Below are 12,629 nucleotides of genomic sequence, written 5' to 3' on the forward strand. Positions count from 1 at the left end.
AGGGCATCGGCACCAGCATGGAAACCACTCCCGCAAAGATCTGCTTCAATCTCAAAGAGATCTCTGGAATCCAGAGATCCACTCCAACCAGAGAACACATAGAGAAACTGCCCACAGCTTAGCATGAGACTTTTGACACTTATGTGGGGAATCCCCACGCAATTACAGTAAGAGACCCAGAATAACAGATGAAGATGGGTGAGATCAACAGAGTTTATATAGTATATAATGAATTGGTATCTTTATTAGATGCTGGAGAGCCTGGACACTGATTTCAGCCATATCTAGCTGTTGTTAACGTTGTTTTACCTACTGTCCACTATGATGTCACTATGCAATTAGTTGTTATCCACTGTAACCATATTTATTTGAAATTAAGAAATGTTTGAGATTTTTATGGATAGCTAAGAGATTCAGGGCAAACTGAATTCATTTTATTGTACTAGTTATTATTGTTACTGTTTAAACTGTTGACTACAATGTTATACCCTAGAGACCTGACTCAGCTAAATGAGGATTAAGTACCGACCAGCCTTCCCCTACCCAGAACCCGTGACTTTTACACAACCTCATGAAAGACATTATAGACCCCCCCACTTCTCTGAGATTAAGTGATACACTCCCTAAAGCCCCGACTTCAGGGTTCACATCTAACTGAAATAATACAGTACGGGACGTAATAGTAATAGATAACTGTAGTCTTAGAGGGGGGTCTGTACCCTGATACTGAGGATGTCTGACACTTTCTAACTGCTTTAAGCATAATCCCTCACTCACTTCTAAAAATAATGGTCCCACACAACATCCAACATCTGAAACTATGTCCCATAGAAGGCACCAGACTGTTGGAAGGGACTGAGTAACTAGGTTCCACTCTGGATCTCTCGTGAGAGATACTACAGCCCTAGCAGACTGGACAGAAAAATCATATAATTCAGATTTCAGTAAATAATGTCGACATGCACACTACAACTCATTAGCAACTGTTACTTAAGGGTAATGTCGACAGCTCTCTCCCCTTACCCCTCATCCTCTGTAATATTATAATATTACAATATGTTTTATACTTCCTTCCTGTTTAGACTACAAACTCTTACTTACTGCTCACTGTGTTGTTTATGTTATTAAGTATGCTATGTTTATATTATTGTTATTAGTATATAGGACTGGCGGGGAGCAAGGCTCCTCTCTGCTAATCTCTGCCCCCAACAATTTAGTTGTGCCCCTCTGGCTATATTCCAGATGGAACACTCATTGCGAAAGTGTATATTTATCACTTTTAAAATAGTCTTTAGGGCCCTCGAGACCCCTCCCTTGTGAGGATATTTGATTTATTAGATCTCCGCACCTGGCCACTAGAAGACCCTTACCTGATCTGCATATCCCCTTTTTCCTTCTAATCCCTACCCCCATTCCTACCTTTCACCTACTTTTAAAATGGCACCTGTTCGGTTGGCCACATTGAATGCACAAGGACTAAACTCCCCTACAAAAAGAAAGCTCCTAATGCACTACCTACTGACACATAAGATACATATCCTATTCCTCCAGGAGACTCATTTGCCTGGAAGTTCCCAGACCGTTAAGATTTTCCAGCACTATCCGGTATGTGAGATAGCATCTAATACTGAGGGGAAAACAAGAGGAGTTGCTATTTTAATTAGCAAAGATTTAACCTTTAAACTAGAGTATGTTGAAAGAGATGACGAGGGTCGATTCCTTATACTTGTTTGTTTACTCAATGAGACTCTATATATTGTGGTTTCTGTCTACACACCGAATTCTAGGCAAACACCCTTCTTGTGCAAACTAGTGACTCATGTTGACCAACTTAAAAGAGGACACTTGATAATTGGGGGGGACTTTTACATGGTATGGGACCCACTGAGAGACAAACAATCTACCCTAACGACACACGCAGACAGAAATATTTCCTCAACCTCCAATGCCTTCCATAAACTTATGTATTAGCATGGTTTATATGATGCATGGAGGTGCCTGGCACCCTCAGAGAAAGATTTCACACATTATTCTAAGGCCCACAATTCTTACTCGACAATCAATTATCTACTATGCGACTCGTGGTCCCTGGATAACTTTATTAACCCCAGCATCAAGCCATGTACGTGGTCAGACCACGATATGGTTTGCCTAGACTTCGTTAAACTACAGTCTCTGACTAATAGAACCCCTTGGAGACTCCCAGTGGCTATAAGATATTGAACTCCCTGAACTTACTAAGATCGTAAAAGAATTTCTGATGCACAACCATGATATGGGTGGCCCTCAAAGCTTACCTCCATGGGGACTTTAATAAAAAGACAGCACAGTATCGCAAGACGGGACACCAATCACTAGCTAAACTGTACGGAGATCTCCGTACACTCGAGAACTCCAACAAAGTACACCTTAGATCCCAGATAGCTCATCAGATAGGGCTTATTAGAGAGGAAATCTCCAGACGAGATACCCATTAAGTACAAGAGAACCTACACCGACTCAAACAAATATACTATTATAAAGGAAAAAGGGCAGATAGGCTATTGGCTAATAAGCTAATAAGCTTTGTAAACGTACACAACAGAGGAGTATAGCACTAATCAAAACTCACAGTGGGTCAGTTCATTCACCCAAGGAAATAGGAGCAGCATTCGCAAACTACTACTCTTCCCTCTATGACATTGAAGCCTCAGAGGCAATAGATAGAGCCATCCCTGATGACATCAGTAAGTTCCTAGAGGAACTAGCCCTACCCGCCCTATCTGAGGAAGCTAAAAGAGAGTTAGAGAAACAATTCACACTAGAAGAAGTTAAAGTAGCTATAGCTAACCTCGTGCCCCACAAAGCCCCAGACCCGGATGGCTTCACAGTCACTCTGTCTCCAATTTTACTTTGATTATTTGCGAGGGTAGCTGCCCAAGGTAGCTTCATTCCAGAATTCTTAGAAGCTAACATTATTGCAATACACAAAGAGAGCAAAGACCCAGCACTCTGCTCCAGCTATAGGCCCATTTTGCTCATCAATGTGGATGCCAAAATATATGCCACATTTTTAGCAAATAGGCTAAACAGACATCTGCAGACACTCATACATCTAGACCAGGTAGGATTTATCCTTAACAGACAGGGTTCAGATAACACCCGACGCTTCTTAAACATATTTACCAAAACCGCTGATCTGGGGCTATACCATGCTCACCCTGTCACTTGATGCTGAGAAAGCATTTGACAGGGTGACATTGGAATACCTGTTCCAGACTCTCTTAGCATTCGTTATACCAGACTTTTTTGGTATGGCGATTAGAGCACTGTATTCAAACCCTACTGCAGTTGTGAGGGGCCTAGGGTTCTGTTCTCCCAAGATAGAGATAAAAAATGGAACCCTTGCCCCACTCCTGTTTGTCCTGGTGATTGAGCCATTGGGGGCAGACATCAGGAAATGTACAGCTATACAGGGACTCCAGATACACGACACTATACAGAAATTGGCACTGTTTGCAGATGACCTTACGGTCTTCCTCACAGAACCCCTGAACTCCCTCCCTCCATTGCTGCTCCTTCTGAAGCGATTCGGTGAAATTTCTTACTACAAGATTAATGTAGGTAAAACGGAGGCATACTTCATTAACATTCCATCGAGCAAACGGGAGAAGATTCAACTTCTCTATTCCTTTAAATGGTCCACTAGAGGAGTTCGACATTTAGGTGTCTTGCTCTCTCATGTAAAATCTATAACTATCAAAGAAAACTATGAGACCCTACTGAAAGAGATTACCTCTGAACTTAATTCCAAGAGGTACGGAGAGATATCTTGGATGGGCAGAGTTGCAGCCCTCAAGATAATGATCCTCCCCAAACTTACCTATTTATTCTGCTGCATCCCCATCTCGATCCCAGCAGCCTTAATTCGGAAATTCCAAGCCCTATTTAACTCTTATACCTGGCACAACAAAAGGCCTTGGGTAGCTGCCCACATTCTTCAAGCCCCAATCGAGAGAGGGGTATAGGCCTCCCTAATATAAGGATGTATCCTGAGGCTGCAATGATAACCCATGCTTCAGCATGGAGAAACGACTTTCCCCTAACTATATGGAGAGATCTGGAGCAGGCTTCACTGCCAGCATATGTCACCTTGGAAGATCTGCTCTGGCTTCCCCTGCACTAGCAATCTAAAATCCACATTGCCAACAGTATAATTAAGGGATGTCAAGAGAATTGGGTTAAATTGTGGCACATCAAGCTTATTGCCCCACATCCCTCACCCATACATTCCATATGGGGACTGCTACTAGGACTACCTGACACACCTGACGGTTTCATATATATAAAGGAACAAGACAGGGATGCCCCCTATCCCCCCTTCTATTTAATATTGCTATAGAGCCTCTTGCAATTTTACTAAGAGAAACGATACAGGGCATAGATTTAGGGGATCAACGTATAGTACTCTCGCTCTATGCAGATGATCTATTACTGTTCCTACAAAATACTAAAAGAAACATCCCTATTGTCTTAGACATATTTAAACATTTTAGCTCCTTTTCTGGATATACGCTCAATTTGAGTAAGTCTGAAGTTCTATGGATAAATCAAAATAAAGATAGCTATAAGAAACTATAAGAGAATATAAAATACTTAGGAATTAATTTACATGCAAATCCAAATACCTGGTACAAGAATAATTATTCCATTTTTTTCTCAAACATAACTGAGAAATTACATAGATGGGTCTCATTTCCTATTTCCCTCTCAGCTAAAATTATGCTAATAAAATCCATTCTTTTTCCCCAATTAGTATATCTTTTTCAAAATTTTCCCCTCTTTGTTACCAATAAAGATCTAAAGTTTTTTAACAAAAATTGTACCACTTTTCTATGGAGTGGGAAAAGACATTGTCTATCTCGCACCAAATTACACCAATTACCAGAATTTGGAGGCTTTGCCCTCCCTGATATAAAATGGTATAATATTTCAATATTGGCTCGCTTCACCTTTGATTGGATTACAGATACCAATTACTTTACAAACCCTCTAATTGAGAGAAAACTAGTTGCCCCCCTCTCTCACTTAAAGCTGTTATCCACTGCCCGGTGACACAGTTACCAATAGATATTCAAAAAATATTGGTAATTCGCAATGTTATTTCAGCCTGGCAAAAATTGTGCGTTGCACTAGATATAGATTATCGAATATCTTCCTATCTTCCTATTAGAGGTAACAATCTATTTTTGCCGGGTCTGACTTCTGAAATTTTTATAAATTGGGAAGAGAAAGGGCTAATATATGTATCACAAGTGCTTGACAATTATTGTAAAATACGAACATTTGAATCTATCTTTCAAGAATACATTTTGTCAAATAAAAATTTTTAAGCATTCTTACAACTTAGACATTATATAAACGGATTTCAAAACATCAGACAAGATTTTAGGCAATTCCGTAAACTTAGAGATTATACTGTTCTCCATAAAAATGGCGTACATACTATTTCACTAATATACAAAATTTTAATGTCCAAACAGGGACAACTGGGTCTAGAAGCTGTAGTTGATATGTGGAGGCTCCACTTTCAGGAAATAACGTTAGAAAAAATTAAAGTTAGCATCAAACGTTTAAGAGAGGCCCCGATCCCTATCACCTGGAAAGAATCATACATCAAATTAATTAACAATTCATATATTACACCAAAAAAATTAGCTAAATGGACAGGTAATAAATTAGGAAATTGTTTTAAATGCAAGAAACCTAATGCTGATCTTCTACATTGTTTTTCGCTGTGCTCAAAAATTAAACAGTTTTGGTTCAAGGTAATTTATTGGCTTTCTAAGGTTCTGCATGAGAGACTTACTTTAGATATATATCAATTTTTTTCTTAAATCTTCCAAGACTATAGATACACTAATTATGATAGGTCGTAATCAAATTCTCAGGTACTGGAAAAAGAAGATAGCCCTGACAATTACATTGTTTAAACAAGCAGTTTAATCACAATGTTTAAACAACTAAATATAAATGTACTACAATATAACCAGGTTCAAAAAAATTTCAGTAAATGGCTTAACATTATCTTATATCAACCAAGTAATATACAATATTCGCTAACAAAATTTTCCATAAAACAGATACTTTTGAAACTTTGGTCTTGAGCAATATCTTCCCCCTTGCTTGGTACTAATAATGTGGATCTTATATATAGCGGGTGCAGTGTGGAGTGGGACGAGCAGGACCTCCCCCCCTCCTCCTTTTTTTTTTTCCTCTCTCTTTTCTTTATTATTATTATTGAAGACAGAATTGTTCTTGCTTTATTTTGTTATAAATGGTTAATCTCTCTTCCTTACTGTCGTTTCCTTCTGTATAAGGAGTTTTGTTAATGGGTAATCTTCGTTTGCTGAAATGTACTCTGTGCTCTGATATAAATAAATGATTTTAAAAAAAGGACTACCTAACACACACCTCAACACATGGGCCAGTACAGAAATAGTCTCCTTGAAATACTTTTACTGTAACAAACAGTTAAGACCACACACAGGTATGCTAATGCTGCCTATGCTGACCCCCAGGTTTCAGTTTGATCTACTGAGGAAACGGACCTTAATAAAGTCCTGGGGCCTCTTAGAGAACAAACTAAGATACCTTTCTCCCTGGGAATCGTGATGGGAGATGAATCTCCAACTGTACAAACCTCTTTCAGTATGCTATAAGTGCTTACTTGAGGAACTGATCCCCCCCAAACCAATACACATGGAGACCTGCACGCCAGAAACATGGAACAGGGCAATTAGCCTCACATAAAACACTACTCACTGCATTACCCTCTACGAGCTGTATTTTAAAATAATCACAAGATGGCACCTAGTGCCAACAAAACTACAGAAAATCTTCCCAGATCACTCACCAATGTGCTGGAGAGAGTGCGGAGAACTGGGGACCTCCCTTCATGTCTGGTGGACATGTCCAAAACTAGAAAGCTATTGGCACCGAGTGGAAAAAGCCTGTGATGATTTAGACTTATTGGAAACACTAAACCCGGCCCTTGCAATATTACACTTAGGGATAGACAAACTCCCCAAACCCAATCAAAGCTTACTCCTGTGCATCCTCACCTCCACCAAATTACTTATCGCTAGAAACTGGAAAAAGAGCCAACCCCCCAGATGGCAGGGAGTAGTCAGACTGGCCAATTAGACTGAAGGAGTAGCCAGGAGATGTGGCCCCCTTATTCCCTATTTCCCATGCAGTTTCAGAATTTAGATATCCCCTGATATGTGACTCTTAAACCCCCCTCCCCGCATAGATGAGCCAGGTGTGGAGGCAGCCAGACAGCCTCGCTAAGTAAATACATTTAGGTAGAAGAGAGATTTGTCATCTCCCTCCACTAGAGTTTGTAATACTGAACTGACAAGGTAACCTAGTAGACTAAACTGCTATTTCAAAGGTCATGCCTTCAATGTTTATTGTAGAACAGTCAGAAGGCCGAGTGAAAGAAAATATGTAAACCAAAGGTGACTTCTGTAAAAACAAGGTTTTTGCAAAGTTTATGTTTATCTGATTGCAACACTATGTCTCTATATTGTGTATTCTGTTTGTGTTGCATAAGATGTATAATTTGTATACAAGCTCAATAAAAAATGTTTAACTTCACATCTACGTTACTGGCATCACTACAGGGAGTGCAGAATTATTAGGCAAGTTGTATTTTTGAGGATTAATTTTATTATTGAACAACAACCATGTTCTCAATGAACCCAAAAAACTCATTAATATCAAAGCTGAATAGTTTTGGAAGTAGTTTTTAGTTTGTTTTTAGTTATAGCTATTTTAGGGGGATATCTGTGTGTGCAGGTGACTATTACTGTGCATAATTATTAGGCAACTTAACAAAAAACAAATATATACCCATTTCAATTATTTATTTTTACCAGTGAAACCAATATAACATCTCAACATTCACAAATATACATTTCTGACATTCAAAAACAAAACAAAAACAAATCAGTGACCAATATAGCCACCTTTCTTTGCAAGGACACTCAAAAGCCTGCCATCCATGGATTCTGTCAGTGTTTTGATCTGTTCACCATCAACATTGCGTGCAGCAGCAACCACAGCCTCTCAGAAACTGTTCAGAGAGGTGTACTGTTTTCCCTCGTTGTAAATCTCACATTTGATGATGGACCACAGGTTCTCAATGGGGTTCAGATCAGGTGAACAAGGAGGCCATGTCATTAGATTTTCTTCTTTTATACCCTTTCTTGCCAGCCACGCTGTGGAGTACTTGGACGTGTGTGATGGAGCATTGTCTTGCATGAAAATCATGTTTTTCTTGAAGGATGCAGACTTCTTCCTGTACCACTGCTTGAAGAAGGTGTCTTCCAGAAACTGGCAGTAGGACTGGGAGTTGAGCTTGACTCCATCCTCAACCCGAAAAGGCCCCACAAGCTCATCTTTGATGATACCAGCCCAAACCAGTACTCCACCTCCACCTTGCTGGCGTCTGAGTCGGACTGGAGCTCTCTGCTCTTTACCAATCCAGCCACGGGCCCATCCATCTGGCCCATCAAGACTCACTTTCATTTCATCAGTCCATAAAACCTTAGAAAATCAGTCTTGAGATATTTCTTGGCCCAGTCTTGACGTTTCAGCTTGTGTGTCTTGTTCAGTGGTGGTCGTCTTTCAGCCTTTCTTACCTTGGCCATGTCTCTGAGTATTGCACACCTTGTGCTTTTGGGCACTCCAGTGATGTTGCAGCTCTGAAATATGGCCAAACTGGTGGCAAGTGGCATCTTGGCAGCTGCACGATTGACTTTTCTCAGTTCATGGGCAGTTATTTTGCGCCTTGGTTTTTCCACACGCTTCTTGCGACCCTGTTGACTATTTTGAATGAAACGCTTAATTGTTCGATGATCACGCTTCAGAAGCTTTGCAATTTTAAGAGTGCTGCATCCCTCTGCAAGATATCTCACTATTTTTTACTTTTCTGAGCCTGTCAAGTCCTTCTTTTGACCCATTTTGCCAAAGGAAAGGAAGTTGCCTAATAATTATACACACCTGATATAGGGTGTTGATGTCATTAGACCACACCCCTTCTCATTACAGAGATGCACATCACCTAATATGCTTAATTGGTAGTAGGCTTTCGAGCCTATACAGCTTGGAGTAAGACAACATGCATAAAGAGGATGATGTGGTCAAAATACTAATTTACCTAATAATCCTGCACTCCCTGTAGTTTCATAGCACTGCCTCACTTTCTTCTCTCTCTCTCTCTCTCTCTCTCTCTCTCTCTCTCTCTCTCTCTCTCTCTCTCTCTCTTCCCCCTCTGTTTCTTTCCTCTCGATTTCTCTTCTCTGTCTCTCTTTAATCTGTCTCTTTCTCTCTTGAATCTCTATTTCTCTTTCCTGCTCTGTATCCCATAGTCTTTTTTGTATCCACTCCAAATTAATCTCTTCCCTTTCATGTGTATTTTCATCTTCTTTGTTTTAGTTACACCTCATACAAGTGTGTATGTGTGTCTCTCTGGTCTCATCAATATCTCTGTCTCTACTTCCTCCATCTATATTTTTCATTATTTTCATGCCTCTCTATTACAACCCGCTCAAAGTGACTTTCCCCCCCTACCCCAACTCTTCGTCTCTCTTTTCCATCTGGCCTTATGCTCTCTCTGAATATATGTCATCCCCTAGGATTATATAAAGTTTTAATTGCAGAGTTGTGTAAGAAATGTGAAAAGAGAAAGAGAACAGCACTCCTGAGATAGAACATAAGCTAGAATAACTTCCATGCCTGTTCATTTAAATTTGAAACTCAGGGTGCAAGTTCTTTTAGCCGTTCACTTTGACACTCCAGTTTTCATTGTCTCTGTTTTACCTGGGTTATGTTACCCTTATGTTGTTGCTTTCTGCACCATTTTTGTTTTTGTCCAACACTGGAATTTCAAATAAATGCACTAAACTGCTGCCGCTCGAGTGCTTCTCAAGTTTTTGTTTAGTTCTGATTGATCCGGGGCCAGAGTGAGCACGGAGCTTGCGGCAAAGGGCTGCAGTGGTATCTAGTCTATTGGAGCGCTGTTGGAGACAAGGGACAGGAACTCACTCAGACGGGGAGACGATCATGGAGTAGCAACACGTCTACTACTATAACGCCGTTGAAAACAAGAGGTATGATTCTATATCGAGTCTGGGGAGCTGTGTTACGGTCTTGTGTTTACATGCATACAGTGTGCTGTATTTAGTAACCCTAGGTCTGTTCTCCACTTATTACTTCACACAGAGGGGCGGAGGAACCCCGCTGTTGATTTAAGCGCCCACGCACAGGGGGTCAAGTGATTTGAACTTTAAGTGTCATTATCTGGATGGCTTTTTATCACTGCATAAGGAGAAATTAGGTGCTTTGTATGCCCTCATACTTTGGACATTTGAGCAGTTTGGATTGATACTTTTCCATCAGGGATTATTTCTGTGCAACACTTCTTTGATACTTATTCCCTCTGGACTGTTTCCACACCAAGCACTTTTTCCTCTTCACTTTTTTACTGCAAGTTCTTTTAGCACACTATGCCCCTTCACAGAGAAAAAATATCCTGTAGCATATCAGTCTGACCCTGCCCAATGACAGTCCAGCACCGAAATACCAGGCAATTCCTCTCTGAACAAGGGAAGCAACAACCCCAGACGATTGTTTCGGCCTTCTGTGGACCTCGTCAGTGAGGTTCAGTTGTATCTCTCTAAGGGCATGTGTGCATGGGCTCCACGTCTGGCTTACCCATTACTCTTAGGGAGACGCAAGAGTAATTTACATAAATGTGAAAAGAGAAAGAGAACAGCACTCCTGAGATAGAACATAAGCTAGAATAATTTCCATGCCTGTTCATTTAAATTTGAAACTCAGGGTGCAAGTTCTTTTAGCACACTATGCCCCTTCACAAAGAAAAAATATCCTGTAGCATATCAGTCTGATCCTGCCCAATGACAGTCCAGCACCGAAATAGCAGGCAATTTCTCTCTAAACAAGGGAAGCAACAACCCCAGACGATCGTTTCGGCCTTCTGTGGGCCTCGTCAGTGAGGTGCAGTTGTATCTCTCTAAGGGCATGTGTGCACGGGCTCCACGTCTGGCTTACCCATTACTCTTAGGGAGACCCAAGAGTAATTTGCATAAATGCGAAAAGAGAAAAAGAACAGCACTCCTGAGATAGAACATAAGCTAGAATAACTGCACCTCACTCACGAGGCCCACAATAGGCCGAAATATACGTCTGGGGTTTTGCTGTTTCTCTTGTTCAGAGAAGGATTGCCTGGTATTTCGGGGCTGGACTGTACTGTGAAGTCAGGGTCAGACTGATATGCTTCAGGAAAGTTCTTCTCTGCGAAAGGCACATGTTGAGCAAAAAGAGGCTGCTTCTAGGGTGGTAACTAGCCATAGAACAAGCTATTATGCTATTGTTTGTTCTCAGGTTGAGCGTTTCTCTCTTTTTATTTATGCAAAGAGTGGTGTAAGAGCCTTCATGCCTACCCCTGCCATCAGTCTTAAAGGGTGCTCCTAAAGCTGAAACTGAGGTTGGGGGTAGTGAGACCCAGAATGGAAGTGAGACTGCAACTCTTGATCAGGATATGGTGAACCATTCAGGAGCGTCATATGTGTATAGCTGCAAATCACCTTCTCACCTCAGAAACCTTAATGCCTTGTAGCTTTTGAGTGAATTTTAGCTATGTGATAAAACTTTTTGTGGAGGTAAAACACATATTTACAGGCAAGCATTAGCACAATAATAATATGCTCCAATCTATTATTTTTATTCCATTAGTGTTGAGATATAAACTGAAAGTTCTCTTACAGTGGTGTAGCCTATATACATTGTATGTTAACAGAAGTGTAAATAAACTTTTTTTATGCTGTTACCTCTTCCTGGCACAGGAAGCAGAAGCAGTGTAGTATAATAAAGACATAGGGGCATATTTATCAATATGGATGCAATCAGCCAATAGAATTGAAGTTCAATCCTATTGGCTGATCCAATCAGCCAATAGGATTGAGCCCGCATTCTATTGGCTGTTCCAATCAGCCAATAGAATGTAAGCTCAATTCTATTGGCTGATTGCATCAGCCAATAGGATTTTTCCTACCTTAATTCCGATTGGCTGATAGGATTCTATCAGCCAATTGGAATTGAAGGGACACCATCTTGGATGACGTCACTTAAAGGAACCTTCATTCTTCGGTCGCCGTCGGATGGAAGAGGATGCTCCACGTCGGATGTCTTCAAGATGGACCCGCTCCGCTCCGGATGGAAGAAGATAGAAGATGCCACCTGGATTAAGACTTCTGCCAGTCTGGATGTCCTCTTCTGGCCGGATCGGATGAAGATTTCTGCCCCTCTGGAGGTCCACTTGTGCCCGGCTGGGTGAAGACGTCTCAAGGTAGGGTGATCTTCAAGGGGGTAGTATTAGGTTTTATTAAGGGGGGATTGGGTGGGTTTTAGAGTACGGTTGGGTGTGTGGGTGGTGGGTTTTAATGTTGGGGGGGTATTGTAATTTAGTATAGGGTAGGGATTTTTTTTATTTTGGGGGGCTTTTTAATTTTATTAGGGGGATTAGATTAGGTGTAATTAGTTTAAAAATTTGTAATTTCTTT

This window comes from Bombina bombina, chromosome 1 (assembly GCF_027579735.1).
Source record: "Bombina bombina isolate aBomBom1 chromosome 1, aBomBom1.pri, whole genome shotgun sequence".
In the NCBI taxonomy this organism is placed as follows: domain Eukaryota; kingdom Metazoa; phylum Chordata; class Amphibia; order Anura; family Bombinatoridae; genus Bombina; species Bombina bombina.